This window comes from Corvus moneduloides, chromosome 5 (genome assembly GCF_009650955.1).
Source record: "Corvus moneduloides isolate bCorMon1 chromosome 5, bCorMon1.pri, whole genome shotgun sequence".
Lineage (NCBI taxonomy): Eukaryota > Metazoa > Chordata > Aves > Passeriformes > Corvidae > Corvus > Corvus moneduloides.
In genome coordinates, this window is record NC_045480.1 from 33,992,032 (window position 1) to 34,016,976 (window position 24,945).

The 24,945-nt window shown below is 39.9% G+C and overlaps 1 protein-coding gene across 25 annotated transcripts in view; it reads right to left on the reverse strand.

Annotated features, from left to right (window-relative positions):
- TENM3 (teneurin transmembrane protein 3) overlaps positions 1-24,945 on the reverse strand; it is a 1,330,479-nt gene that overhangs the window by 412,159 nt on the left and 893,375 nt on the right. Inside the window, exon 1 of one of the 25 annotated variants that reach the window (XM_032108358.1) lies at positions 7,946-8,041. The exons of 23 other annotated variants lie outside the window; for them this stretch is intronic. The gene's annotated coding sequence lies outside the window, so the exon portion shown is untranslated. Of the gene's footprint in view, positions 1-7,945; positions 8,042-24,945 lie in introns of those variants that run through there. One more of the 25 variants, XM_032108359.1, reaches the window with a different exon arrangement.

Here is a 24,945-nt window from a genome sequence, read left to right on the forward strand (position 1 = left end):
GGGTCTTTTTTCATACTCTATCAATACACAAATGACTGAAAAACTTGATAGGTGATGAGCACTTTCGCTCCCAGCACTCACTGAGAGTGTGGACTTCAGATCCTAAGTTTTTTTGACACCTCCCAACATACTGGTCTCTGCTGAAATCACAAACTTCTGCAATAGTCAGACAAGTGAGGGAAATGGACAAATCCTCCTGTAATTTTATACTGTAGGTTTACTGAATCAGTATTGAATGGTCCAGATACATGCACACACAGATACACATCTGTATTTTTAAAAATCTGCCAGGAAAGATTTTCATTCATCTGCCATCAATTTACATCAAAACCAAATTAATAATATTGAAGATTAGACAATTCAAAATGTGTGAACATGTGTGCATTTTACCAGCAAAGCAAGATATGAAAAAGAATACTTCTTACCACCTATACAATACTAAAGGGCCCTTTTCTACCTAAAATTTAAATTTCTAACTAGTTATGGATGAAGGGAAAGCAAATTTGAAGACTTATTCTTAATATTTAATGTTACCAGTCTGATATACCAAATGCAACCTAGAACTCCTCAGCACTCTCAAATACCTATTCATTGTCTGGATTAAGCTCAATCATTTGCAAAGGCCCAGCATTTCTCCAGTTCCTTCATTACTTTAAAAATACAACATTTCTGCCTTCCAGCATGGGAACAATGGTGAACAAATGGTAGTTTAGTAACTGCTGCCTAAATGTTAATATTTCCAGTGACTCTGCCTTTGTTGCTAAAGCAATACACAAACGCTCACAACTTGCAACCAAGATTTCAACCAGCTGATTTGTTGGAATATCGTATCTTTCCTCAGTTCCAGTTGCATAGGCTTGGATGCTGCCACTCAACCTTTTGACACTGAAAGCAAGAGTCTCTCTTAAGAGGAGTAGGGAGACATCAAATACTTGTACATATTCAGTAGGATGAATAAAGAATGTCTTTCTTAGAAAAACTGATTTAATAAAATGAATTATTTTCTGCTTTGCCAAGTTTATTAACAGAATGAGAGGTTTTTTCTTTTAATGGAAAAAGCCCATCTGAGCCACGATACTTTTAAGAGGCAGCAAAGCCTATTCAAATAGGCCATGTATTTTATAAAAGGAAAGAAGTAAACTGCTGGTAAAAAAAAGAAAAAAAAAAAAGAAGAAGAGGTAAGTGAAATCTAAATTGAAAGTGTTTCATAAGCATAGCCCTACATATCGTCACCCAGAAGGTAAGTGACAATGTCTTCACTGAGGTGACTAGAACTACTCTGGGCATGTCCTAGCTACACAAGCCTTCATACCCTCAGCCTTAGAAACAAAACTACTCCACCTACCCCAGCTTTCTATAGCTATAAACCATAACAAAGCTGAGAGGAAAAATATTAGCAATACAATTTGGTTTTAGATTTTTGTTAGAGAACTGTGATACTATTTGCTTTTATAAAGCTGCTCTACACTCATTAGTCTCAAGTATTACATCATAAAATTTTAAAATAAATTAACAATTTGCTGTGGCAAGTAACATTTGATATATTTGTGTTAAAAAGATGTATTATTGCTCCTGTCATTAGATTACAAACTTCTTGAGACAAGTGCTGGTCAGTTTATTTATGTGGAACCCTAAGCATAAAGTTTCTGTAGAATTTCTTTAGAAAGGTCAGACAAACGTTCAAAGGATTATAATGAGAATGGATCAGGCCTTTGAAGGACTGTGCAGTCTTTCATTTGCTAATCTAAAGTAATACTTACTAGCAATGATGATTTCTTCAACCACTACATAGTCACCCCTTCTCCATGATCCAGTCAAAGTGTATCAAGGACTTCTATGATTTAGGAATCTATTGCTGTATTATAGTAAATCATGTGCTGATTAATTTCTTTCCCCCTCCTCTAAAAATTCTCACATGCAACTTTCTATTCAATTCCTGCCAAGAAAAATGTTTTAAATCTGTATTTTACCAATTTTACCGCTGATAGGAGTTTTCTTAAGACACTAAGAATTGTCAAGACTCAAGTAAGGAAATAAGACACATTAGTTCCTTTGTATGTTGGCTTAACTGCTGTCAAGAATACTATTAGAAATTGAATACAATGTTGCAAAATAACACCACCAGCACAACTGATTTCAACACAACACACTGCAAGTTCCACACCAACACAGCTTTTATGATAATAACTGCTGCTTTTCTGATTGTTTTTCTATGCTGTTACAGGAAAAATTGAAGTCATAATATCTTAAGATTTTTGCAAACTGCAATTTTACACTTCTGTAATTCAGATGCAAAAATGCAGATGTAAATCTTAATTTATGAAATTTAAAGGTTTATAGACTACAGATTTTAGGCCATCATTATAAAATATATTCTTCTTTCTTTTAAAATAAATTACTTGAGGGAGTAAACCAAGTTGGCAAACCTGTTTTGCAGTAAAAATTTCTGCAATCATTCCAGCATTTTGCCAGGGATGGAATGGGGGTGTATTGGGGGACAGTAAAGAGACACAGAGACTATTACCACACTATTATCATGTAATTATAGTCCATAGCTAGCACATGTTAAGATTCTCATTTTAAAGATTTACAACCAGTGTGTTAAAAATATAAAAGCCAGGAAAGTAAACAAAAATAATTTAACATGTCTTTTCTCAAGTTGAAAAGTTGTTTTCTTTTATACGTGAAAATTGCATTTGCATTTATGAAATCCTACTGTAAAAGTGAACCAAAGTTGTTACCATAACTTTTAACACACATTTCAGATATTAAGAGATTTAAACACAAAGTTTTACTACAGCCTCCCATTCAGTTTACAATCCAGGTAATTTGCTGATTTCAGTGGATTTGCAGAATACATTAATCAGTGCTGAATTTAGTACAGCACTTTGCAGTTTCTAGTTTACTGTTTTGCTTTCCATATTTCTAGGCAGTAATGTTTGCAATTAACGTTTTTTGTAGACACAAACATACACATCAAGTATCAACAACCTCAATCTGTTACAGACTGAAGTTGCAAAATTTAAAATAATTAGGTCACCTAGGCTTGAACTTATACATTGGATTTCAGTCTAAATTAAAAAAGCACGCCCACTTCTTCACAAGACTCACAGCATATATCAGCACAAAACAGTTCCAGACTTAAACTACTTTTCAACCTTGTGTCATCCAAGCATCAGCTTTGCGTAAAATGCATTTTAAAACAACAGTAAATAGTCCATAAGGTGAAAATACAGAACACGTGGAGAGACTTCCGTCTAAGAAGGCAGAGATACAGTTCGTGTTGTACTCTCTTATTATACGTTTAAGATATTATTCCCTTCCTATTTGTTCACTAGCAGGTATTTCAGTTGCAATATTAAAATGAACCTGTACGAATAATGTTTATTCCATAAAGCCAGACTGAAGGAAGAGGTGAGGAGCACTCAGAGCCTGGTATTCACAAACATTTTGTAATTTTATTACTTCTGATCTGCGTTAGATGAGAAATATTTTTATGCAATGCTCCAGTTGCAATATTCTCTTATTGTTTACATGCACACTTGAACTAAAAGACTGATGTAATTAGTCCAATATACAAACTTTAAAAATGTAGTGAATGCAATTAGCACATCTTGCAAGAAACTATAATTTAGATTTAAATTACTATCCTCATAGTAGATGCACATACCTACATCTTCTTAGAACTGTTTATTATTTTCAGAGGTTTCTCACATACATTTTTTATATTTGGCCTTTTTTAACTTATTTTTCCTCTCACTATTGAGAAATCCTTTTTTTCTGGACTTTAAATGTTCATGCATCACACTCAGCAATAGTGTGTGATCATAGCCTATTTGTTAAGAATCAAAACAGTGGTGAAGCTGAGACCAAAAGGTGTACAGACAGAATGTGCAAATATTTCAGTAGCTATTGAAACAAGTACTATCCTTCCTTCTTTTAAAAGGGAAAAAATAGCATTGGCACATCTTTCAATAACTATGCAGGCAATATCCAGTAGGTGTGCACCTCGTCATCTGAAACTAGCCCTCCGAGTTTTAATTTCAAACACTAAAGCTATTCCTCCAAATAATCCAGGAGACAAGCATTGTAACAATACATAGTGATGCACAAAGACAGTGTCTGTGCCTCATACTTGTCACTTCACACTGTCTGTGAAGACCAATACCACAGTAAGGAACACCATTTAATATAAGTGTAGTGTTTTGGTTTTAGGATTTTTGGAGTTTGTGGGGGTTTAGCTTTAAAAAAAAACAAAACAAAAAAAACCCAGCACAGCATTTTTTCTAACTTCTCTGTCAAACTTCAGTCAGGCCACGGAATGGGCACCTGAGTTGCTTGACCCTGCACTCATACTCCTGGAACCTGTAACACTTGTTTTCAAACAAATCACCCCTGGAGATGGAGCAGGCTTCCTATCAATCACTAACAAGTTAATTCCACATAATAAGGCAGGTTCAGATGCAGACTGATACATTGTGAAATGCTGTATCTAAAATTGATTAGAATAGCACTCAAAATGAATGCAGCCCTCCAAACCACTTCTTTGCTCAGAAACATTAATCTCACTTATAAGGAGAGCTTCATAATGGTAATGCTTGGTATGAAAAAAGTATGAAATAAATCAGGTTTTATAAGACACAGCAATTAATCAGTTTTAGAACTAAGGAAATGCTGTTAACGTGGCACATTTTTACAATGGTAACTTCTTTCAAGCCTCTGTTCCCTCCAAAAAATTAAATGTTTAGGGCTTTCTTTCAATTGCTCACTTGACAGCGTGCCCCAACCCTAACTGTGGGTCCCTGAAATGTTTTACTACAGGCTAAAACTCTTTGCAAATAATACTACTCTATTAGAAAGATAAAGCATTTATTTTAAGACACTCTTCAGTCGAAGAAGAATCGCATGCAGGTATCCTGAAAGAACTTACTTATTTAACTAGTTAGCCCAGGGTAAAAAATTTATTTCATCAAACCAAAGATTTTCTAGTAAACACACTAGAACTATTTCTGGTAATATTTTGTGCACTTGATGCTGCACAAACTTGCAGGTGATAGAGTCACATAACTACCACATTTACTAAAACAGTAAACCTAATGAGTTTACATATATTCATTTAACTGAACAGATTCTACAGTAAAGCTATTCTTAAAAGAAAATAATATTATATAAAGATAATCTTATTAACAATCTCTAATGTGTAGTATCAGTATAGTTCAAATCAGCCTCTAAAATCTTACACAGCGCAACTTACTTGCACAACATTTTGAAAGAATTTTTTAAGATTTCTCTATAATAAATTTGCTCTATAAGAATTTTATAGGTTCTCTTGTACACTGACTGACAGATGAGTTTTCTATAATAGACATGCAGCATTAAGCACAGTAAGTGCAGAATCACTATTAAAATAAGAGCAGTTCTGACCTGAAGCCTTAGCATTTCTGGTCTTTTAAGTCTATATAGCACAATGCCCCTTCACAAACAGCACCTGATCCTCCAAGCTGCTGGGCGCTCTCAGCTTTTATTGGGCCTAACCTAAAACTGATGGAAGTTAGTGGGAGTTTTTGCATCAATCTACAGGGGCATCAGTCGGCATAACACTCACTGATTTTAACTGAAGATAAAGGTACTGGGTATCTTACTGAGCCGAGCCTATAATCTGTTAATTGTTGAGGCTAGGAGATTACAAAAAATACTTTCAGGTTCATTATTATTTCATTTTCTAATATTTTATGGGGCTTCTATAGAATAGATACTTACTAAAAGCAGCCACTGTGTGCTCATTTGTAACTTTAAATCTAGTTTCTATTAATAAATCCTTTTTTTCTCTTTTTTCATTTGAACAGAGAATAATTACTCCCAGCTCTAAGAGTTTTGACTGAAGTACCAGTCTTAACCTGATAACTGGATTATGAGTGTTATTTTGGGTTGTTTTTCCTCAAAAAATATTAAATAAAAGAATCTCAATGGGGTCAAGTATTTCTTATCTCAAACAGCATCTTTTATCTCAGTGTTCACTCATATGAACCCCTTTCCATTTTTAATCAGATGTATGCATCTAATACTTCTGTACTGTTGGCTTTTCTTTCCCCCCCGCTGATTTACTACACCATTGAAAATAACCCAGCAAGTTCATAACAGCAAAGCTTCAGAATTGTAAAATAATATTCTTTTTCTCAACCTGTTATATTTTTCCAAAATTTAATTTTATATATTTTTTATAATAATTATTTATTTATTTATATAAATTTAATATACATTTTTCATGTATATTCATACTTACATAGGGCCCCTTCTTCCTAACTATTCTTATATTACAAAAAAGTACAACGAATGAAAATTTTTCCCTGCATACAATATTAAATTAATCTCCTAGATGTGAGCGCAATAATAATTCTGACTAGCACTTGGATTATTTTAGAAGGGAAGAGCAGTGGTATTTTTCAGAGAGTGTCTTCAAGTGTTTTACAATTAACTTTTCTGTAAGACCATAGATGAGCAATATTTATATTTCATTATACTCTTTACTAAACTGAATTTTAGGACGTGGGCATCCACAGAATATTACTATAACTCTTCAGTGGTATGAAGCAAAATACTCTGCCTGAGGAAATATATATAAAATGCAGGGGTAACAGTCAAACAAGCATTGAACTAAGGCTTAGCGCAAGAGACGCATGATATTTAGAAAGTAGAGAAATAAGACTGCTAAAGTTTTCTTATAAAAACGTTTTAAATCTAAATATTTAAAGGAGCCTACATCTACATGATACCTTACAGATATTGCTCCTATTAAAAAACTTCTAACAGTCTGTGAGCACATTAAGATGGGAGTTTGGGTATGTTCTCTTTTTATGTTACTTTGCTTAAAAGCAACTTCATAACATATTAAAGCCCATAGAACAGCAGATCTGTTACCTACATACACGTGAAGAAAAGCCGCACCAGACACCAGAAATTGCAAACACACCAGAAATGTTTGCAATTTCACGAGGGAGACCACCCCTTTCTCTCCCCAAACCATGGTGGCATACAATTTCTTTGGTCGCCATGTGCGCACTAACACGATTTTCACTACAGTTTACTGACTAGACCATTACAGATGCGAGCCTCAGAAACCCCCTCCTTTACCAGGGGGCAGGTACAGCCCCGGTAGCAGCTCCGGAGCACACACCACCCGGCAACCTGTCACTGCCCGCCGCCGCTTGACAAACGCGCTGCTCGAGGATGCCGGACCCGGCAGGAGCGCCCCGCGCCCGCACAGCCGAGGTAACAAACACCGAGTTCCAAACCCACCATAAACTTGCTCGGACGACCTTTCGCGCCTCCGCCCGCGCCACTAAGCTCACCGGACAGGAGTACGGACACTTCCGTTTATCTTCCGAAAGTGAGGATGCCGACTTGGGAAAGCACCGAAACTGCTGTGGTGCCCAGTCCCACTGCCGCCCCGCGCCGCCGGGAGCGCGCTCAGCCCTCCCGGGAGCGCGCACACCAGCAGCCCCAGACCCCGCTCCCCTCCGCAGCGTGGGGCGCAGCCGAGGGCCCGCCGAGGCCGTGCGGCGCTGCTGGCAGACCCAGTCCCCCTCCCCCCCACGCTCAGTTTTCCGCCCGGCACCGCGGAGTTTCCACATTAAGTTGCCTCCCCGGCCCCTTCCTCCAGCTCCCCCGCGCCCGCATAGCCCTACCTGGGGCCGCGCTCCGACCGCAGCCACGCGTCCCGGGGCACCCCGCGACTCCCGCCCACCGCCCGACGAAGGTCCCGCCGCCAACAGTGCCCCCGTGGGGGTGGTGGGGAAGGGAGGGACGGAGGGCCGCAGAAACCTCCGCCAACCCCCGCACCGGCCGCTTGCCCGCTCCCCCACCCTCGTCCGGGCGGAGGGCAGCGGCCCCGGCTCCCCACTGCCAGCCAGACAGCCGCGGGTGCGGAGCGCAGCGCGCCACTTACCGCGGGCACGCCGCGAGCCTCGCCGCCTCCGCGCCCTGGCAGCAGCGCGGGGGAGAGCGGCGCACGCCGGCACTTTGTCAGGCCGGGCGGGCGGGAGCGGAGGGCGGGCGGGAGCGAGGGGAGGGCCGGGGGCCGGGCGGAGGAAGGGCCACGAGTTGCTGCCCGCGCCCCGCGCAGCGGGAACTTACGCGCCCCGCGGAGCTCACTTTCCCCGCCTCCTCCCCCGCCGGGCGGGCAGGGAGTTTGGCCCCTCTTCTTGCAGGAGGGGAGGGCGAAGGTGCGCGCACAGCGACGTGCCGGGCGGGGGAGGAGCGCGGGGAGGAGCCGACGCCGCCAGCACCTACTTTCGCCGTAGCGTGGGGGAGCCGGCCGAGGGCCCCGGCGCTTCCCCGGGCCGGGACCCGACCCCCTGGGCTGCGGACCCTCAGCCTGCTGCCCCCCCCGTCCCCGCCGCTCGTGTAGAGTGCCGTGGCGCGACTCCCACGCTGAGCCTAATCAGCGCATCCACGACTCCGGCGGTGATTTAGGGGTCATCCGCGAGCGGCACTTCAGGCTGATGAATGGCTCTTGGCCGCTGTCTGCCCTGATGAGGGTGTCTGCGTGCTCCTGATTGCAAACACTAATGAACTTACACGGCTCCGCTGCGCATTCCCTCCACCCGGCAGGGCATGAAGCATCCCTCCGCTGCATTTTGTTTTCTGCGGGGACCTATTTATTTTTATCAGGGGAGAGAAAGAATTTTGGGAAATAATCCGCGGCTCCCCGCAGTACCGCACCGCGCCTGGCCAAGCAGAGCCGGCGCCGCGGGCAGCCCGCCCGCCGAGGCTCCTCGGCACTGCCGGCAGCCCGCCCGCCGAGGCTCCTCGGCACTGCCGGCAGCCCGGGCGCGGCGCGGCGCGGCGGGGCCGCCCGGCAAGGCTGGAGGGTGCCGGCGGGGCTCCCGGGCCCGGCAGCCCGCCCCTCGCACGGGAACCCGCAGCCCCCCCGCCCAGCCTTTCCGCCGCACCCCGGCAATTTTCGGAGTTGGGCGGGAGCCGGGTGCCGAGTGACCTGATTACAGCTTAAACATCTGCTTTTAAAGCCATTTCTCCGTCACGTACAAAGGCGCTTCTGCTTATTTTTCTCCCTGACTCCTCAGCAACCTCTCGGCTTAAAGTAGTAGCTGTAACTTTTTACACACTGAGATGTTACCTACCTACCTATAGGATCGCTCTGTTTTAACGCCTTTATCCTTCCCTTTTAAACTCAAAGGCGTTTCACATAGGAGATGCGAAACACTCGGAGAAGTTAGACAGATGAGCAGCTTTGAACGTTTAGCTGGCTACCCGCTGCAGTACTTTGATTTTCCAAACTTTATCCACCACATCTCTGACTCTGTAATGAAAGATACACGACTGTGTTATCTTGAACGCTCCTAAGGAAAATCCCTATATTCCTCTGTCCTGAAATAACTGGAAATGCCTCCTAATCATGGAAACGCTACTGCAGATGTAACCAACGGGCATTGCGAGGGGGCTGTCTATGATCAGTCAGGCAGTTTTCTCTCATGCCCGTGTTTTACCCCTGTGTTTTTCTTTGCATTTGTACTTTGCTGGGCTCGACCCAAGAGACAAGGTTCCTGGGTATGAAAACTAATTCCGCAGTGCTGAGGTCAGCATGTGGGAATTACAGCAGGTACCACACACACAGAGCCAACATCACACAGCACCGTGCAGCAAGTGCAATAGAAAACCACAAATGTTTCAAGCCCTTTTAAGTGTACAGTAAATGTGTAATTCATAATACTGGGCATACAAAAAGAAAGAAAGAAGATATTTTATAATGGCAATGACGTGTCTTCATCCCCAGAAAAGTTGTAATAAAAGGAACTACTTTTAAATACAAGTTTGCAAAAGTATTTTAAAGATACAACAACTAAACCAATGGAATTGAAATGAATACTCCGTACTGACTTTGTGGGTGGTTCTGAAGTGGTGGCATTTCATTTGAGAAAGTAGGAGCCATAGAGACCTCTCTAGAGACAGTTCTGTGCAGGTAAGTGCACAGACAATACAAGAAGAAATGGAATCTTCATGACCTTATCTTTCAAATAAAATATCCTACAAAGGGTTTAGTCCTTATAAGAAAGCACTCGAAGTGTGAAAATGTGAATTGCACAAAATTCACTGTTACAAAACGCATATAGCTAGGGACACAGGAATAATCTTAACCCTGAACTTACGCCAAATGCTGTAATTGTTGTTGCATATAGCATCTCTGCTAAACTAAAAGCAAATCTTGTAGACTCAGGGTTCTAGTTACATTTTTTTTTTCTTTTGGCTTACAGTCCTCCAACACAATATTTAAAGTTATGTTTTGCAAATGCAAATTTAAAGCCCTATATTTTTGCACTACTGCTTCATCCGTTTGCAATACCTTTACTAAATCCATTCATCTAGTATTAACTTCAACTTTTTACTGCCCTCAAATACACTGAGTTAAGATGCTGCTTTATTATAAGTAGAACAGTAACATGCCTTCCTTGTGCAAAGCCCACTGGATAGACAACAAATGTCAACTACTTATTGACAAACATTTGAAGTTCAGACTAAGTTATTTTGGTGCTCTTAACTTGGACATCACTGAAGCAGCACTACCCGGCTTACCAAACTTTAATTAAATTTCAGTCTTCAGAGTTTAAGTTGATTTGAAAAGTGTGCAGGCACATTTGAGTTAGAGCTTTATAGGAAACTATCTTCCTAATGTCAACTATTAAATGTGACTAAACTCTCTAAAATCACACTGTAGCCATTCCTTACTCTCTTGGATTTCCAGTAAGCTCACTATTTTAGTAGAGAAAGAACAAAAGGGTATGCATTCCTTATCGACTTAGAGATACTTTTTTTTTTTTCTTTTCAGATGAGACTATCTGTAAATCTTTTTGGACAGTAGGTGTTACTGAGAGAAAAGAGCAGGACGTCCTCTGATGTGAGACATGCCGGCTCCTGCACTAATCTACCAGTGACTCCAAAAGACAACACACATTCAAGACATTGTCACGTTCTTTGCAAACTTCTTAAATTGTTCTTAACGTGTCCTTCCGTACTTGAACGGTAACTCGGTCTCTGCCAGACTTAGCGGCACTTTCTGGTTCCAGGAATCCACGCTCTTCAGGATACTCGCACGTCTGAAAAAAACGGATCTCAAAATCTCTGCATTGTCAGCGGTCCTGGATCTACAGCTCATGAAGGAAGAAATTGTTTCTAACCATCCATTTTCCTTCGGGGTAAGAGTCAAGATGCGCTTTAATGCAGCTAGGTAGGGATTGCCTCTACGTAATGGAAACAACTAGCAGCATTGCCCTGCGTCAGGACACTTCATAATCACAACCCTAATTAAAAAAAAAAAAAAACAAACCCCAAAACAAACAAACAAAAAAAAAACCAACCCCAAAAACCTCCTTTCGACTCAGTCTAGGTGGTTGGTCATAACGTGGCAACAACTATTCCCATTAGTTGTCCGCGCGGTCAGCTCCGCAGCTCCTGCTCCTGTGCAAGCCCCGCGAAGGGACCGAGTTCGCAGCCGCTCGAGCGGCCGCTTTCGAGCTGTCGGCGGAGCCGCCTCGCTTCTCTCCCCGGCTGCCCGGGCGGGACGGCGGAGCCCGCGCAGCCCCCGCGCTGCGCCGAGCGCGGACCGCGGCGGGGCCGGGTCAGAAGGTGACGAGCCGGCCGTGACCACGCTCTTCCCTAAGCCCCGCAGAGAACCGCACCGCTCCTCTGTGGGAACGGGGAAACTTTGGGAAGAAGGGGCCGCCCGCGCCGCCCCGGCGGCAGCGGGGAGCCCCAGTGCGCGGGGGCGCAGAGTGACGGAGTGGAGCGGCTGCGGACACGCGGAGCTGCGCTGGGCTCGCTCTCTCCGCGGGAAGGGCTGCGCTGTCTCCCCCGTCTCACCGCCAGCAGCGGGATCGAGAGGCACTTTTTCCCCGAGTACCGAGTTGTGGTAAAATTGTAAAACAAATATTCTAATCTGATCACTGACAAAGCCATAAAATTAAATAGCTGTCTGCAGAGGGAAATATGTCTTAATTACCTTAATTAAAGCAAGATAGGGCCTTACACACGTTCATTTTGAAGTCACTAAATGTACTGATTATCATACAAATCAACCTTTAAATGGGGGTCATGCTTTTCCACTACATTAGTTTGTGTTCCACTGCATAAAACAAAGCTATATGGGAAGCTGACCTCTGGTGAAAATGATGCACTTCAGCTGCACAAAACTGCTGACCCTCTTCATTGGGTCCCTAGGAAAGAACCTGAAGGAGTTTGCATACGATTTGGAATACAAAAATGCCTTTCATATTGTGTTAACACCGCATTAGGAACTATTGCCTGAGCTAAACTTATGGCCTTAAATCCAGGCACATAATCATTTTAATCACCTTGTACTCATAAGTAGGAGCCATCACAAAGCGCTGCTACCACCATCATTGTGTGAGTTAGTACCCAAGGCCATGAAAAAGATAAGATTTGTGTTTGCTGGTATAACACTTTCCCAGCAACTGTAGCTGGGGATAACTATCTGTATTTTCCTTTAACAGGAGGAATTCAGAATATTTATAGCAATTCAGAAGTCAATACACAGATCTTATATATACATACAGAAGTTTATATAATTAAGTCACATTTATTCAGAATTTATGATTTTTACAAGAAGAAAGAGGCCTTGTTTTAACTAAGCTTCGTAGTCATAATTAACATTTTTGTTTTCTTTTATAGCTTTCTAGCTGAAAGACATATTTTTAAAAATAATAAGAAATTCCACCAGAAAATTGTTCAAATTTAGGAAGAAAAGATGATTTAAAGAAAAGATAAGCACACTGCATGAGAAAAAAAGCGACCAAAAGTGTTTTTCTGTAGTCTGGTTCTTTCCTTTTTTTTCTTCTCCTGTGCCATGTACTCCTCCTAGCAGAAGACATCACTAACAAATGCGGTCTGGGAAAAATACCTCTCTAACCAAAAGCTCTCATAGCAATCTGCTATTTTATTGTGATAATTTGGATGTTAACTGCTCTGATGTGCCTAAACAGAGATTTTATTAAAATACTACTAGTTTAAACAAAATCTTAGGCTGTTAGTAGTAAAATATGTTGTATTCAAGATGACTGCTTTCATTCCTAGAAGACAAGAGTTCAGGCAGTGGAGTGGTAACAATCTGTGTTTGTTCCTGTCTGCTCAGGAGAACTGTTTCTAATTGATCTGGCATGGAATTTAGTTGGAAATGTGTATGTTGCAACCTAAGCACAGTCCCTGTATGCTTTGTAAAGTGATCACCATATGGGCCTTATTTGAAACATTTGAAGGTTTTAGCTATTAACCTTGTTTAAATTGTGCTGTAAATTCAACTCTCTGAGCTGAAAATTATATGTAACTGCATGTATGTATATCTTTCTATATTTAAATCTATAGGTGCCCATATGAATACAGACATACATGCACACATATGCGTAAACACACATCTACATCTACAGCCACACATACACACTGAGCATTTTAGATATCATGAACATGTGTCCGTTATTTGCATATTATTACTAATTAATGAAGGTACTAGTTACATATTTAGAAAGTCTGTAGACTGGAAATATTGTTCTGAAAGAGATGTAGCTGATGTTACAGCATCATTTTCTGTAGATGCCATTTTAATATTTGAGAGTATTTTTGTATTCATTTTTTTCGTGAAAAAAATACGCTCAGATCTATTTCCACACATCAGAATATTTTTTAACCACCAATCTGATGTCACAGAGATTTAATTAAGAAAGCCCATATAAACTAACAGCAAAACTGTCTGAAGTTCCTTCACAGAAAACTCTTAGGAGACAATGGTTAACTATGATTCTTTCAATCATAGGGCAAATTATCAAATTTTAACCCTCAAAAATCTTACTAGAGATTTCTTCTTCTGAATGGGAAATAAATGGCTAGGCTTTGTTACAGGTAATAGTGCTAAGTTATGAATGCTGATGGCCTTCTTGTACAGCCTTAAATTACATTGAAAAAGATACAGTTTCTTTAATTAAAAAAGCTGCACTGAACTAATCCCTCTAGCTGAAAAAAGAAAAGTTTTAAGCAATCTCTTTCTGCTCTGGGAGAGAAAAGCAGACAATACCATAACAGATCAGAAACATAAGCTATAGTGTGCAGCCAGGAGCACAGCAGGGAACTGAATACTGCTCCGACTGTGTCATTTTTTAATCCCCCATCCCAGTTTTCCCCGTCTGACCTCATGCTGAGATGAAGTTATCACAGAAGACAGCTTTACTCTTACCAATGAATCCAACCCTGGATCTGTATTATCCTCAGCAGATCAAAACACCGCTTTCATCAAATAGCATTATCTGCATAAAAGGCATGCAATTGCCTGATAATTTCACCCAAACTATGCTATTCATTTAAAGGACAAGAAGAGAAATATAATTCATTCCTTTTTTCCCCCCGGAAAAGCTAACTTATACTTCACTCATGGGAACTTTTCTTTTTTTTAACAGGAGATCTCAAGAAGAGGTCCATTAAAAGTTTCCCTCTGGTTTACAATTAATTGTTAGAGTACGCCTGTGCTGTGTGAGTGACACAAGTGTAGTTATGCAGAAAACTGGCAGGGAGAATTCACAAAGCTTGCTGTAGCCATGGTACTGATTCCATTAGCCATGGTCCTGCTAACCCTAATAATCAAATCATATATGGCATAATTGTAGCAGCCTAAAAATAAATAGTAGCTGAAGGTGTTTACAGGACTTTCCTACAAATGGAAATTTGAAGTCTAATAATTTTGCCCTATCTCAGAAAGGCTGCACCACAAGGTCCTGAAATATCTTCACTAATGTATGTGTTGTTTATAAAAAACACGTACGTATATTAAAAACTCACGCTGGTGCCTTGTCTTCCAGAAAGGAAAGCACACAATATTCTGGCTCATTAGTTTTATTGATATATACAAAACATTAAAGTCATGATGAAGGTGGGCAGATCGCTTCAAGTGAGGGCTGTTACAACATCTATTGTACTTGGACTATTACACGTACTCTACTTGGTAAACTATGCTTGGTATTCTTCTGCTTGTAAAGGGCTCATGCATACCTCTTCCACAACACAAAACCCCTCAAAACTAAAAATAATGTCTTTTTTTTTAAATTTTGGGGGTTTTTTGCTAATACTTGTTCAAAAGAGTAAACATACTTTTGTGTTGAAGTCCTGTGTTTTCTAGGTTATTGGGAAGAGGTCTTCTTGTTTCCTGAATAGCAGTGTGGATGTTCAGCACCAGAAACAAGCACTGCTTTTATCTGGCAGAGGGAATTCTCCCTTTCTTTTTCTAATAGTACAAAGGCCTTGGTATGTCATGGGACTGCAAATGCTAAACTGAGTACTTGTTGTGGCCTAAATATTGCCTGCTCCATACAATGCCAGTTACTTTTCTTTAGGACCACTGGACAGGTACTGTCCTCTATTCACAGGATAATTTTTTTTCCCCAGCATGTCTTTGATACTTTTTAAAACAGAAGTTCTTTGAAGTGGCTCAGAGGTTTGGAATCACAGGGGCTGCCTCAGAAGAGCTGGATTATTGAGCCTTACACAGGCACATCACACATTTACCATGGGGCTACAACCTCTCTGTGTACACACAGACCCTATGGAACTTTATACTATTAAAAAAACCAGTCCAGTTCACAACTTTCTGGGTCTTTTCAGCTTAAAGATAGAGCTCTTTTTTTCCCCTTGATGTCACAGAAGCTTTGGATGTTTCAGTGCTTAATTACAAAATTAAAAAATATAAACATATATATTCATTTTCCCCGCCAAGTGTTATCTTTTTAATGGAAACACTTTGCTAACATATAGAGGATTCTGATCAAGGAACTCTGTAGCTGAAAGCTTGTGTCCTTTTTCCAACCGTATCAGCTAATCACAGAAAATAAATGTGGTTTTCTTTTCTTACATAGTTACTTCGCATATATTCTCAGAACATCTCATTTATGGCAATATAAATGGTGTATTATTATTAAGGATTAATTTATGCAAATACACTTGGGTTTGGATCTGTGTTCATCAGCATTACATCCTATTTGAACCCTGTTTGTAGGGTTTATTATGTGTTTCCATGCCAATGGAATGTAACTTCTTATTGAAAGATTTTTTCTTTTAAAAATTATTTGTTGTTTCTGAAATGGGTTCTTCCCCTAGGCATTCAAACCAAGATTCTTGTGGGAAAGAAAAGAGCATGGGCTGAAAATGCTGATTTCCTTTATTGATATGGTATTATGCTACATGTGTTGGTATAACCACCTGTGGAGCCCCACAGGCTGTTAACAACTACGGGGTCTCCTTTCTATTCATGAAAAGCAGGGCAAGCTGATGGAGGAACTTAGGAAGAGGAGAAGTACTAGTCAGAAAGCAAATTGTAAGCTCCCCTTCCCCCAGGTTTCATGGTTCCTTCTTACCTACAATTTTGTGGAGCGAGGGCACAGATAAGGGTAGGTCAGATGTAGAACCACAGTCCTGTCTAGGTACCAGGTATGAAGATGGAAGAGTATGGTAACTCCTAGTTTACTAGGTAGAGATCTTGTTTTAATCCTTCCCTCTGTTGCTAGACCAGTGATATTATGGCAGCTATAACCAGGAGTTCTGTTAATATGGCATGTTAATGGCATCACAGCCTATCAGCCTTACCTTTTAAAAAGTTACAAGAAATATAATGCAGAAAGCCAATCCTCTCAAGAGAGAGCTCCATTTAGGAAAACGAAGGAAGTGACACAGAAATGCATTGATAAATATAGACAGAGCAATCAGAAACTTTACCACAGATGCTAATATTGATATCCTTGTACCAACTCTGCTAGACCAGAACTCAATTTTTTACATTCATGTGATTTCAGGATGTACAGATTATCCTTATTCTGGATTTCCAAATTTTTTTTGTTCAAGTATGTTTATTTTTATGGCTTGAGAGAAGTTCATGATACATTAAAAATACAGTTTTGTTTTGCTTGTTTGTTTTAAAAACTGAAATAAATAGAATTGAATATAGAGAATTCTTAAAGCACTAGAAACAAAATATGGAAACTCCAAAGGTCTTCAGTAATAATTACACACGCACACACACAAACTGGCTACAATATAATTCTGACCTCAAACAGCAGTTCAGAACAGAACTGACTTCAGCCACTTAAAGTGACATAAACTTGGACTCTATGATATTCATCTCATATTCAGAATGTGACTTCCATATGCACATGCAGAAACATCGCAGTTTGAGTGGGACTCTGCACTCTTTTACATATTTCACCTCAGCATTAGAGAACCACCAACAGTGGCTACAGTTTTGAGACTGATATAAATTTGGACTTTTGTAGTCCCTCTGTCATAGGTTAGCAAGCTGAGTCTCGGAAGTGATGTTCTGCTTACTGCTTCTCCAAGACGTGACAGAACCTATCAGCTGGCCAGTTTGAATATGGACAATTCTTTAAGCCACTTAAAGTTGTGACCGCCTCTGTGATCCACACTTAAGAATAGACAATCCCCCCCCAAGCTCTCTCTCGTTTCTGGCGCTGGGACAGGTGGCTGCGGGCCCGTGTGGGGGCCAGTGGGGCCGGCCCCTGCTCGGGCCAGGCTGGGCCGGGCCTGGCCGCGGCTCCAGGATGACCCCCCCAGCAGGGCTGTGGGCAGCCAGAGCGGCTCGGAACCTCCCCCCCCCCCCCCCACTGCGGCCAAGATTTCAGCAAAGCAGCACCGATGTCCGGCAGAGGCCAGGTGACCAACAGCAATAAACCACACAGCTGCAAGGCCGAGGTGAGATTAACCCTTTTATTGCTGTGAAGAGCTGAAAACCTGAGGAAGAGAAAGAGGAGATGCTTAAAGCTGAAAGTCTGTTGTGAAGCTATGATATATCAGAGTATCCTGTTGTAATTTCATGAAGATATGGGAGCTGGAGTGTTCAACTTGTAAGCAAAAGCACCTGCGCTGAGATAGGCAGATGCTGACGCAGCTGTAATTTCATGAGAAGTTTGGACAGGGAGAGATGAACCAGATGAGGACTTTTGCTCCAAACGGGAAAGGAGAAAACCTCAGTTCCTAGAGATGCTCCCAGAGATAGTCCTAATGATGAAGATGAGGAAGACCCTTTGCTCCCAGGGAAGGAGAAGGGCCTCTGGTTTTGTTTCTGAACGGCTCAACCTTAAAATTGTACCCCAAAAAACTTCAAGAGTGGACCCTCGAAAGCAGTTGCGGGAAAAGCTGCAAGTCGGGGGAAGGGACTCACATCGCGAGCAGAGACTCCTCTTCCTAAATGGACTGAACAATATTTGGAAGTGGGCGGCTGTCTTGTTGTGATACTGTTTTCATAGCATGAGCAAGAAGAGACTTCTCTTTCTAAATGGACTGAACAAGGTTATTATGGAAGTGGTAAACAGACTGAACATCTTAAGGGTTGTCTTTTTTCATTGTCAGTGGGAGAAGGGAGGAAGGTGGGGGGAGGAGGAAAGTTCTGAAGGTATGGTATAGTTTTTTTTCCCCTCTTTTAGGTCTGTTAATAAACTTCTTTATATTCTTTCAAGTTTGGTGCCTGCTTTGCATTTCTCCTAATTCTTATCTCACAGAAGATAAGCAGTAATGAGCATTTTGGGCCAAACCACTACACTAAATTGGTGTTTCCGCCCAGTTATGAACCAAACCCGCTACACCCTCCCATCATATGCTTTCGACCTTCTGTTTGTATTTTCTTTCAGTTATCTATTAAACACCACCTATATTAGTTGAGGTGATGTTGAAACACCCACAATTTCTGGATGTATGAGTTCCTTCTGTTTCCTCTTTTTCCAGAATTTAAATATAGAAAAATGAAGTAGAATGGAGGATGACAACAGAAAACACACTGGCTTTCTCTATCTTCATATTTTCAGTTCTGAGCTCCTACCATAGTACTGCAATGTTTGTGCTGCTGATGTCATGGCAGTGTAATTGCACAGAGCACATCTGATTCTACATTACTTCTCCTGAATTATATTGGATCAAGATTATGTCCACAATAGTGCAGTCATTAAAGCTTTCACTAGAAGATGAAATGGCAGGATCTTTTAAAAGCCAAAATTGTCATCAGACCACTGAACACCTATGATGTGTTGAGGATACCATAGCAAGTCCCTGAATTCAGACAAAAGGGTTGAATCTTAGAAAACCTAAATCCCAGTTCAGCACTAAAGCCAATGCTAATGTTTGCCAACTCAGAGAGAAGCTGTACCACCATTCTGTGAACAGGACTTGCAAAAAGGCAAAATGGAAAAGGAAATAGTTGTAAGTAGCTTCATTTTACAACATAAATCTTCTTGGAAGCTTTCTAAAGCACACAGCTATAGTTCCTCTTTCCTAAATATTCAGTACTTGTAGAAAACTAGTGAAACCCTTTGCATATGCACATTATAAAAATACAGCTTTTCTGTTCTTACACCAGTCATAAAGAAATGGAAAATGATAAAGAAGCAGCAGAAGAAATCTACAGCTCACGTGCTGGCAAAACTAGAGCTCTGCATTTTAATTTTTCCATTATAAAATGAATAGCTCTCAAAATAATCTCAGAACCTGTAATAAAATAAACTTGTAGTGTCTGTCAGAATGAATTCTATCATAGAAATCTAAAAAAGATAGATAAAAACACCTATTGATTCAGTTTTATTTGGTTTATGGCTTTATTGAGTATTGCCGCAAAGGCTGTATTTGTACAGCCTGCCACTTTGGCCATTTTGGGTACTGTGGCAATAGCAATTGCTTCCTCTGGCAGCCTCTTCTCTACTACCAAACTTAAGCTACTCATCTTCATTTTAAGGATCCTCCAGCTGCCCTTTTCCATCCTGCCAGTGACTGCTTTCTCCCTGTCGAGAGCTCAACACCCATGTCAACCTGGCATGTGATACCAGTAGCTGTTGCCAGCTCCTAAAGTTTGAAATGCATCTCTCTGCTTTTTTTTCCCCCCACGATTCCTCTCATACTTGGGAGAAATTATTCTTAGAGATTTCTCTTCCCAGGGTAAGTTCAAAAAGCTTGGACAGTATTTGCAATTGTGCTGACCAGTACTCCTTGTGCTGCTGTGCTGCCATTAGCCGCACTGCCTGGTTGCTTTTGTTTAATGATTAGATAGTAAAGTTCCCTGGAAGTAGGAAAAGTCTTTTTCCATTTTTGCTACGTCTAATGCAGCGTGTCTGAGAGCTCTCACAGTCTGAGTGCTCATCAAAGCCATGACAATACAAATAAGTAACAACATTGGCAATAATCAAATTCACACACCACTTCCTTTGGTAATTTGATAATAGGTTCCATGTCTCTGCTGATAATATTCCTCATTTTTCTGTTTTCTATATGTGTAAGGACTACTTTGGCTTCAGGAATTGGATCTGCATGTGTTAATCCTCATGTAGATTCCGAGCTATTTTGACACATATATTTAGTACACCCTAAAATAAGAAGCAATATGCAAAGAGCAATGAGATTGCTATATCCATCAAAAATCAACCAATGACATTAATAATCAAGGCTGCCCATGTAACTGTAATTCTGTATCCTGCTTTGATGATCAAATACTTAGCTTTTGTAGAGGCCAATCTTACTGAGAGGAAAGGTAGTTAATCACTATTTAGTTTTATCTCCTACAATCAATAGATTTTGCCTGATCTTCCTTACTACATGCCACAAGAGTTATGCATTGAATAAAAAGGAGTTGGCCTTTGATGAATTCTATGCAAACATCATAAGTTCTGTCACAGGCAGTTCTGTGCTAAGGTGGACATGATGTTTTAGGATTTTACATTGAAAAGAAACCGACAGGGGCCCAGATTTCAAACTCTAGAATTGTTTCAAGAGCATGGCAATATTGTGTGCCTAATTTGAAACCCACAAGTAGGCCTAAGACAGACAGTACTGTGCTGCACGGCATTGTCAATGTTTCTAAAAAATACCTAGCCCAGTAGAGCCGGCTGTGAACATTGGGCTTGAGATACTCACCCCTAAGCACATAAAACCCTTTAGCAGATGCAAACTGATTGCTGTGTTCATCAGGTGACATGTTATATTTCCTAACCAGGAAATCACCTTTTGCCTTACAATCCATCACAAACATAAAGTAATAGTTTTCAATTTAAGGAGAAAAGATTCTAAGGAAAACTCACTTGGTACAAACTGGTGGTTCATTTTTATAGGAGGCCCACTCTGTGCATGAGGCAATTGTTTAATTAAATCATGTAACACCACCACAGAAATAATATTTCACAGGCACCCACAGTTTGCTCTTACTTGTAGAATATAGTTTTGCAAATTTTAATATTAATTTATTTTATTCTTATAACTTCTGAGCAAAAAACCATAAAAATTAAAAACTTATTTGATGGATAAACATTAACTCTCACAGTAAGTACTAAGAAATTTTAGCCTTAAGTCAACAAATTTTATCAAATAATAAATTTCTATGATGGTAGACTACTGAAAGGAACTTCTCTATTCTCTTTCTATTCAGTTTCAGCTATCAGTTTCTTTTAAATGCTTAGCTTTGGAATATGTTACAATAAAATAAATATCAATTTTCAATTTGAAACGCCATTCTTAGGGGAAAAAAACCCAACAAAATCTGAAAGTAAAATGCTAAACAAAGTTTAGTAATCAAATTGAAGGAAAACTTTTCATTTTTGACTTGGAAAAAAAAAGTTTGCATTAGCAAACTGATTCATACTCTCCTTCCCTGGTCACTTTAAACCTCTCCATTATTCTGTTTCAGCTCTACTTGAAACAGTCCTCTTCTCTTTATTTTTTCTGTTTGGACATCAGACTAAATCAGTGATCACTCAGTCAGCTTCCCTGAGGACATTCACTAGGTCTCCCCAAGTACATCCCCTTCAGTTCACACATGTCAGACACAAATCCACCTTCCTTAAGCTCTGGACTTTTTTCCACAGCTTTGTCCACCTCAAATTCCTCCTACTGCTCTCTCATACTTGCAATACTTTCTCTTCAGTTTTATACTTTAATTGACCACAGGAGATGTGTGGGCATCGGCTCACTAAAATATGACTGTGCTGGGACCAGCAGACAGCCTACAGTTGAAAAAGAGAACTTTTTATTTTAAATTCCACTGCTCATCATCAAGCGTCCTTTCAGAAACTAGACAGAATGGCTGAGATGAATTTTTTTCTATTTTTAAATAAGAAATACTTAGCTCAGACAGTATCTTCAGAAACCTCACCTTCCAAAGAAGACATTTCCTTCCCAGCAGGCGACATTATCCGGTCCTCAGCTCCACTGAACCTCTTCACTGCTGCTGGTTGTCAGCTGATCAGGTTTGCATAAAAGAAATTTCTACGGTGTACCAGTATCAGTGAAGTGATTTAACATAACCTTGGCTCTTTGAGTAGCTCTTGTGGCATCATTCTAAACCATCTAATTCAAAAGAACCAGAAAATGAGCAAAAGATTTTTCTAGGACCATTTTAGCCTTCACTTAACTACACAGAAGGGACTTAAAATCTTTCTCTTCTGCACTAGCTCTGAATGTTGCAAAATGGGAGAAGGCAGCCTAGCAGAAAGTAGGTTTAATTTTTAAATTTAGTTCTTAAGGAAAGGAAAACAAATGTTTCAGGAAAGCAGTCAAATATTTGAAACATTGTATTCAAAATTAGTTGGTTTTAAACCTTTTAAGGCAATTTTCTCATTCAGCTGTCCCAAACATTTAGTATTGAGCTGGTACGTTTGAGACTGCTTAGTTTGGTGTATCTTACACTTTTTCTAGATGTTTTGCAACTTTGCTCACCAAATGATAACATAAGTTACTCTTTTGAATATTTTATGTATAATCTCTCACTACTTTGACACAAACTTTCAGTAGAATATATTGTATATCAGATACAATATTCCTAGATATGTTTCTACAAGTGGTGGAAAATAAAAGATAGAATAATATATATTCTGTGAAAGTGTCTAGAGGAAGAACTGAATGAACAAGAGGAAAGGTATCAGCAGTGCTTACAGTGCTAAAAACAATGTATCTAACAAAAATGTTCAAAATGCTAGTGTTCAAAATGCTGTATCCTTCTATCTGCCAGTGCTTTTTATTCTTCTGATCCTCCTTCCTTGTTTTGTTTGGTCAGATTGTTGCTTTTCCCTGTGCTTGCCAAGGAAGAGAAATGGGAGTTTCATTATGGGGCTTTATTTGATTAGCTGTGATGACTTGTGAGTCTGAGCACAGTAACTGATGAAATTAGAGGAAGCATTCCTTGTCATAACCAACACGCTGGCTAATTTTCACACTATACTGAATGCTGCTTAAATTTGGCCTCCCTCCACTTATGTCTGAATTTCCACATTATACGTGGTATAGCTTATAGTAAAACAAATAGATACCATGATAACAAGGAAGAATCTGAATATTTAATACTTGTTACATTAAAAACCCCAAAAAACAAAAACCCAAACCAAACTCTTCCTAAACCAGAAAAAATAAATGTAGAATAAATAAATGAATGAACCAATTCAGCATAAGAGAAGACTAATATAAGTTAGCTGAGAATTTCAAAGGCTTAGGTTAGAATGAAATAGCATGGCTTTACTAATCACACTTTGTACCAGTTACTAGTTACTTCGCTTTGTACTAGCAGCAGCTTTAAAAAATATTTAATAAAAATCTATCCAAAAGTTATGCTGTGGAAAGAAACAGTTTTTAAATTTACCTTGCCATGGCTCTATTAACTATTTTTCCTACTTCAAATCATTTTTCCTAAATTTATAGGAAGGAATTAGTCACCTTTCTTTGTTGATGTTGTATAGAAATGTCAGTTAGAGCTGGATGGCTTTCCATCAATGCATTAATAACTCATGTTTGTGTATTTTTACAGTATATATTACCATTTTATAATGAAATGTTAAATATTTTACTGGTATTTGTATTTTACTGTGATTTGTATGGAGTACTAAGCACTTGCAGTGTTTCTATTCACTAGAATATTTTATTAAAATGAATTTTTAAAATTACCCATTGCTTAAAACAGTATTGCTATTTTGTATACTTATTGTCTTCCTTTCATTACTAGTGACCAACATTTAGTCTGTTATAGTGTAGGACTCTAATCCACCTTTTATTTTGTAAATTAAGGACAGGTTCCAGACCTCTCTTTGCTGGAAAGCATCTCCATTCTGCCTGTATCATCAATTGGTGAATCTCTCCCTTACAGAATAACCACTTGGATGGCAACTTCTCAACAATAATTTTATTGCATTCTTTTCTCCAGTGCACTCTGCTACATCTATTCTTACGTGGATGTCTTAAATTCTACCTACTGCCCAGTATTACAACTAAAAAAGACCAAAAAATGATACACACAAGAAAGTCTTACTGAATCACTTCTCTTGACATGTGTGAATTTTTAAAGTCTGAAATTAGCTGCTAACTGAAATGATACTGTTGTGCTTCACACTACACAGAACATAGGATGCTTGCTTCCATGCTCATAGCTAAAATATGGAGTGTGCCTCCTTGGCTCCTCTTACTGCCAAAACACAGCTACAATCACCCATCAGGCAAGCTTTCAGCACTTTGAAGCTTAAAAGGCTAGAAGCCATGCAAACATACATTGCAAATGCCACACTTTGGTATTAACAAAACTCAAGATCTACACAGAATTTTCCCCCTCTAATTATTCAATGTACTTGTTATTATATATGATTTTTGTTTATTGTTTGAATTTCTCACAACCTGGGTAATAAAAATTAATAAAGTGTTGCCCTTGCATATTCTTTGTGGCAAACATTAGGATTTCATCAGTAAAATATGTGATTAAGAACAAGAGTTTTTAGTGGCCCAAAAATTTGTTAATTTTTCCTTGCACTTGCCTTTGTGTGAAATACTCTTCTAATAATACTATCAACATTTGGCCTAACATAGATTTATTTTTTAAACCCTGCATAAATCAAGCTTAACATTAAAAACGATCAAACT